This window comes from Zalophus californianus, chromosome 10, assembly GCF_009762305.2.
Source record: "Zalophus californianus isolate mZalCal1 chromosome 10, mZalCal1.pri.v2, whole genome shotgun sequence".
NCBI classification, from domain to species: domain Eukaryota; kingdom Metazoa; phylum Chordata; class Mammalia; order Carnivora; family Otariidae; genus Zalophus; species Zalophus californianus.
In genome coordinates this window covers 57,947,335-57,954,258 of record NC_045604.1, presented here as the reverse complement: position 1 = coordinate 57,954,258, position 6,924 = coordinate 57,947,335, and positions in this window count along the sequence as shown.

The window sequence follows — 6,924 nt, the reverse complement described above, 5'->3', positions numbered from 1 at the left end:
AAATGCCAGCGATCAGTTTGGTTTATGATGCAGGAAACATGCCCACTCTAAAATAACACTGGAAGAAAGCCTCATGGGATGAGGTGGGTTGGAGATTTGAGGTTCACGCAACACGTTTCTGCTAACAGACAGGGTATTCTAGGGTTTAATCAGCTGAGGAGAACAGTGGTTCTTATTGAGCTTACAGATTCTCCAGGCAGAAAGCTTCCCAGAAGACATACGGCTAGAGAATTAAGACTGTGACTCTGTGTGGAGAGCCAAAACAGTAGCAGAGGCTGGGGGACGAAGCAAAGGCATTAATTTGTCAGTTGTCAGAGCAATTCTGCTTACTTGGGTTAGATTGATTTTATGGAATTGAGGGTTTATTATGTAGGAAACATTTTTCAAAGGTAGACAACAAGTGTTATTGTAACTGCAGGAGATATTAAATCTGTTTCTGATTTTATTATGATGGGTAAGGCTTACGATAACAATGAAAAAGTAGCGTAGCAACATTATGATTTTCAGACCACTTGTCTGCTTTTTGGACCTCCAACAATGTTCCCCGTTGCTACCTCTTCCCTCAAGGGCATATGTAAACTATTGGAGTAGGTGAATCATTTCTTCATTTTGCGCAACATTCGTCTATGGAGCTATAAAATATCAAGTGTAAACACTTTATCTCTCTTTGCTCTCAGTGGAAACCCTTGACTCCAGGTTGACAGAGCAGAGAAAAACTGGGCTTTGAAAATAGCCAGACTTGGGTTCAAAATCCACTTCCACCAAATGGGTGAGCTTGGGCAAGTTACCTTGTATTTCAGACACCTTTGAAGCCATCTATAAAATGTCAGGAAACAAGCCTGTCTAGAATAGCTAGCTGCAGTCAGTAAACAGGAAAGCCTGCTCAAGCACAGAGGGCAAGGCCCAAACCTTCCTCTCCCTTGGCCGTCTAGCGCACTGCACAGCGAACTGGGAGAAACATCACCAAGAGCCTGGAATTCCAGACCCGGCTCTGCCACTAACGCATGGGGTGTCCTTGAGTAGGTCATGTATCTCAGTGGGTCCCAGCTCCCTATTGGTAAGATGTAAGTATTGGTTTCACAATCCCCAAGATCTCAGGTCCTGGGTGAACATCCTCACTGCATAGGTTTGCTCACTCCTGCCTTGAAACTTGGTCTTCTTGTAGCTGTCTTACAGTCTTCTGTTTCATCAGCCCATGGTGATCCTCCTATCTCTGCAATAGTCCTAAGATTTCCTGCATCACTCATTGTGCCCTTGATTATAAGCAGCCTTATTTTGTTTATGGACCTTTCCAGATTTTAGTTCTTGTTTCCCTATCCAGAACACAAATCTCCCTGCGTAAGGGAGTGTGCTTTGTACCCCTGGCTTCTTTCAGTTTGTGCCGGGAACAACATAGGTGATTAATGACACCTTGTTGAAGCAACAGTCCACATGATGTATACAAAAGCGCAGACGTGTTAGGTTTTGAATTTAGAACAAGGACTGGTACCATTCTGGGAAGAGCTGAGTCTGCTTCCTCTGCACCAATAATCTACTTGTTCACCTCTTTCCTTCTTCTTCTTTTTTTTTACAGCCCTCTGCAGAGACCTGCAAATTTTATCAAGGCTAACCTACACGTGTAAGTGAACTAAAAGCCTGCCTTCACTCTGAATTTCTGTGGAGTGAAGTCCTTCTCCAACTGAAGCTGTGCTGTTTCATGCTATGAGAGATTTTTAGTTCCTTTCTCCTGGAAGCCTGTGGGCAGAACCAATCTGCATGACATTATACAGTCTCTGTAGGGGACAGGCAGATGTGACTCAGAGTGAGTTTGATTTCCAAGAACATCTTTCCTGGGGGTATGGCTAATGAGCTCACCTTTGAGTCTGCCAACAAAAGAGGCCCACGGAGACACCCAGATCAGTGGAAATCCACCAGCCACAGACAAGGAAGATGCAGGACACCAGCATGGGCTATGAATGGCTGCCAGGCTACCATATAAACAGGAAACCACCTAACTCTGAGAAACAAATTTTACTGCTTGGGTCCAGCTAAATAGCAGCGAATTCCACAAGTAAACTCTTAGTGGGACTAACAACAAAAAGCAAGGGTCATACAATCTATATTCATGACGTCATAATCTATGTTAGGGTTTGTCTTAGGGCTCTGTTTTTATTTATTCATTAAATATTTGTTGTGCAGGAGGTACATCAAACAAAAATCACTACTCTACCTCCCCTGGACTCATATGCTGTCATTAGACTTAAAAACAGCATCTAAATTCATACAGGGCTGCACCTATTTAACCAACATGAACCTCTTTTTCCCTCAGTGTTCCAGTCGCCTTAGGGGTGTTAGCAAGGCTCTATGTCATGCTCACCAAATGCCCAGTCAGGTGCTGACTGCTCAGGTGTTGATTTCAGTGAAGTTTAGAGGTCATAACAATAACAAAATTGACATTCACGTCCTTAGGATGGAGACATACACTTTCTGAACATGTAAGTGACAATTGTGACTGATTGGTGTATTTTCCAACACACCCATCATTAGTGAGTAGCTCTTTAAAAGGATAAAATTTATGGTCACCTAATGATGCTGGAGAAAGGGAGTGGGAGATGGCATTAACCCTCATCAAAACCATCATCATCATTCCATGCCTTCTAATAGAATTTCATAATTTTCAAAGTGCTTTTACACATAGTTTCAATTATCCATTGCTCAGAGCTTCGATAGAGGTCTTCCCAGTAAAAACTGAAAATCAACCAGAAATCCAGATTAATTTTAAAATATATGTCTTGGAGGTCCACTATGTGTAAAACACCTCACTAGGCATTAGAAACCTACCAGTGAACAAGAGAGACAGGAGAGAGAAGGAAGACAGTACTGAGGGAGCAAGGAAGGGACCCTGGGCAGGTCTTAGAAGGCGTAGGCAGTTTTCTGAGGAAGCTGAGTGTCTGCTTGGCCCTGAAGTATACCAAGGACTTCGGTGAGTGGAGGACTTTTAAAGGATAGTTTCCTATTGGCCATCTGACAGACTGAACATCTGTTCCATTGTCTCTGGGGTTGGTGAGCAGCACTGGAAAGAGCAGGTACTTCTGCATATTAAATTATAAGCCACCAGGCAGCTGGTTAGATGAAATGGTTTGGTTTTATAATCTCTTTTCATGAAGTCACCATATGCTCACCTTTTGGCTGGAACGAGGTTCTAGGGCTCAACTGTTTGACAGTTGGTGACTGTTTTTGTTGTTGTTGTTGTTCTTTTTTTTTTAAAGATTTTATTTATTTATTTGACAAAGAGAGACACACAGCGAGAGAGGGAACACAAGCAGGGGGAGTGGGAGAGGGAGAAGCAGGCTTCCCACGGAGCAGGGAGCCCGATGCGGGGCTCGATCCCAGGACCCTGGGATCATGACCTGAACCGAAGGCAGACGCTTAACAACTGAGCCACCCAGGCGCCCCTGTTTTTGTTTTTCAGTGATACAGATACATAGTCATTCACACTGATAACTGACTCCTTGTGGATGCATCAGGGAGGGAAGAAGGAGGTCACACAGTGGTAGATTTCCAGCATTAGCAAGGCACCTCAGGCTCTAATAAATAGGTTTAAAGGACATGAGGAGTTTTGGTTGGTTTTTAGTTTTAAGGAGACAATGGACATTCCATTCTGTTCAAAAGTTGTAAATTCCATGAAATCTGAGCTATGTGTGACTATATTATTATTAGTCATTAAAAATGACTTTTGAGGTAGGCGTGTTTCTTATCCTTGCTTTACAAAAAGGAATAAACTGATAAAAAGAAATTCAGCAGTTCAATAAGTAAAGGGTAACACACCCACGTAGGCTTAGGCACGGTTTTGCAAAGGTTTCACTTACCTCACTGACTCTGGATCCCAGAATGGTAACCAGGTTCAGCTATCACTTCTTAACAAAGTGTTTTAATTTAACAGAACTAAACAGAAGTGGTTTAGGGCGCCTGGGTGGCTCAGTCGTTAAGCGTCTGCCTTCAGCTGGGGTCATGATTCCAGGTCCTGGGATCGAGCCCTGCATCGGGCTCCCTGCTCGGTGGGAAGCCTGCTTCTCCCTCTCCCACTCCCACTGCTTGTGTTCCCTCTCTCGCTGTGTCTCTGTCAAATAAATAAATAAAATCTTTAAAAAAAATAAACAGAAGTGGTTTAATTGAAATTGATTTGAGGTTTTGTAAGGAGAGTGGATGCTATTGACTATATATGACCTTGGTTGTGTTGGCCCACCTGTTTGGGTGTGGGCTGCTCAAAGCAACATTTTCCCTTGTTAATAGGGGGAGAAAGATTGGGAGGGTGAGGAGAGAGCCTAGCTGGCTGGGGGCTAGACGGAGACCAGCTAGAGAGAGGAAAACCCCTGCATAGCAAGGGTTTGCATGCAAGTAAGAAAAAACCATAGAAGAAGGGTATGTCTAGGTTTACCTTTTTGAGTTTGTCCATTCACTAATGCATTTGTAAGAATACATTCTTCTGAAGGAACTAAAAAAAATGTTGTTTCATGTCTGGGTCAAAACAGTTGATCATAAACACAGTATGTATGGATGAAGACCCAGCATGGAGAAAGGACTTCCCCAGGCCATGGCACAGTGTGTGGGGAAGGAATGGGGGGTGAGGAGGAAGCACTTGATGAATTCCCACTCCCTAGATTTGTAGGAAGCCCCAGCTGAAAACTGAGTTCCAGACAGAGACAATATATTGCAATTCATATGCCCAAACAGTAGAATCCATTATGGTGCTCATGTGAGCTACCAATCCCTCCTTAGGTCATTATGACTGTGTGTTGGGCCTTCTAGACTCCGTTGATGTCAGGGTTTCCTGGGGATTCTTTTCCCAAGCCCATCCCTCCTTTTGTGCCTTCTATCATATTGTTTCCATTGCCTGAAATTCCACAATCCCCTCTCTACCCCAACCCCTGTCCACTCTCTATTGAAACGCTGCTTATCCTTGATTTCTGAACCTGGACTTGAATGGTCTGTTTGCTTGTCTGGCTTTCTTAGTCTATAATCTCCTGGAATGCAGGAACAGTGCCTGGAACAGTGGTTGGTATATGATAAGCACTTAAAAATTTATTGATTCAGTGACTAAGTAAATGAAGAAATGATTGAGAGCAAAAAGGAAGTTCTACTTCTTTGGTAAACCGTTTCTATTGTTGACCTCTACTAATGTCCATGCACCTGCGGAAGGTTATTTCTAATACATACTAATAATATTTCCATTCCCCTTACTATATTTACTGGGTCCTTATGTGCAAGACACTATGAAATCTCATGTAATCCTTACAATAAGCTGCAGGTCCAATGATTATCTCTACTGGTAAGAAAATCAACTGGGAAAGGTAGGTGACTGGGCCAAGGCCATTAAGCTGGTAAGTGTCCAGGATTTGTGCCTGGACAGTCTGAACAAAATCCCACGTGCTCTTCTACTTACCTCTACTTTCTCTTCATCTCTTGGGACCATGACTTGGTTCCCTTAGTAAACTTTCCTACACCTGTGTCTTCATTGTCCATTTTCTTACCTCTCCCTATTAGGACTGTAGTCCCTGGGAGGCGGGAATCCTGTCTCTCTTCTTCCTTCTTTGTGTGGCCACCATCTTGTGAGATTGTCAGGAGAGGGGCTCCTGTCTGTTCCAGGAAGATGAGGAAATGGTGGCCTGGGGGTTTGTCTAATCGGACAAGGCCACCTTCTGTCAGAGTCAGAGGTCAGATTTCACTTTTCAACTCTCATCCCAGGCTTCTAATCTGGAAGAAAATGCCTTAGCAAGGGTCCTTCTAAACAATCTGGGGCCAGCGATAGAGTTCACAGAATTGCAAGAAACCACAATGGTTACCTGAATAAATGTCCTCATAGAATGGGGAGGTGGCTTATCCAAGGCTATGGAGCAAGTGAGTAGAAAGATTGGAGCAATGAGAACACGGAGTTAGCTCCAGGCTGACTCTTAGTTCTTTCTGATTGACATATGATATAAAGTATAAATTACTCAGATTTGAACCAAGGTGATAATATCTTTACTATCATTGTCCTTGGCCTATATGCAAAGAATAGTTTTTTTCTTAGTAAAAACCTATTTATTCTACTTGGTGCAGGCACTTACTGGATGGCTTTATCAGGTGTTTTTTTTTTCTTTTTCTTTTGGGCTTTGCTCTCTTGCAGGCCCCTGGACTGCCCCTCCCAGCTGCAGCCCTCCAGCTGGCACCCCCCTCCCTTGTGGACCCTCTCACCGGCCCTTTGTTTTCCTCATGGCTGCCTTCCAGCTGTGCTCCACACGCCCAGTTAAGGCCATTTCCTGGCTGCCATCCTGCACCAGTGCTGCAACTGCTAAAATATTAATGGATCCTTTTGTGAAAAATAACACAGTAAACCTTGCTGTAAATTAAAATTGCCAGGGAGGTGGAAAACAATGAAATGGAGGGAGTAAAGCAAAGCCATATTGTGAAAAATTGCCTTATAGGGCAAAAAGGAGGCACAGGAGGACATCTTAGCTCTGCCTTCCCCTTCAAGGTCCCAGGATGTCACCGTGGGAAATGCACCTGCACTGGCCTGGATTCACCATCTTGGCCACCTGGATTGGGTGCATGACAAGGGTGATAACCCCTGTGGTTTTGCCCGGCTACCTGCTCTCCTGGGTCCACTGGAGGAGAGGAGGGGGGGAGGGGCAGCACAGATTTGAAAACAAAAGGTAAACTGTGTGGATAAAGGGAACAGGGGCTCCCTGTGTCAAAAATGCGTGAGGACACTACATTAAAAACTAACGATGTACTATATGCTGGCTAATTGAACATAATAATAAAAAAAATGCACGTGGCGTGCTGGCGGGAGGAGGGCTGAAGGATGCTGATGGCAAATCAGGTTAGGTTCAACACCAAAAAATGTAGTTCTATCCTTTGTCCAGTCCTTAGTGAAAGCACTTAGCACTTTCTGTTTTAATCATT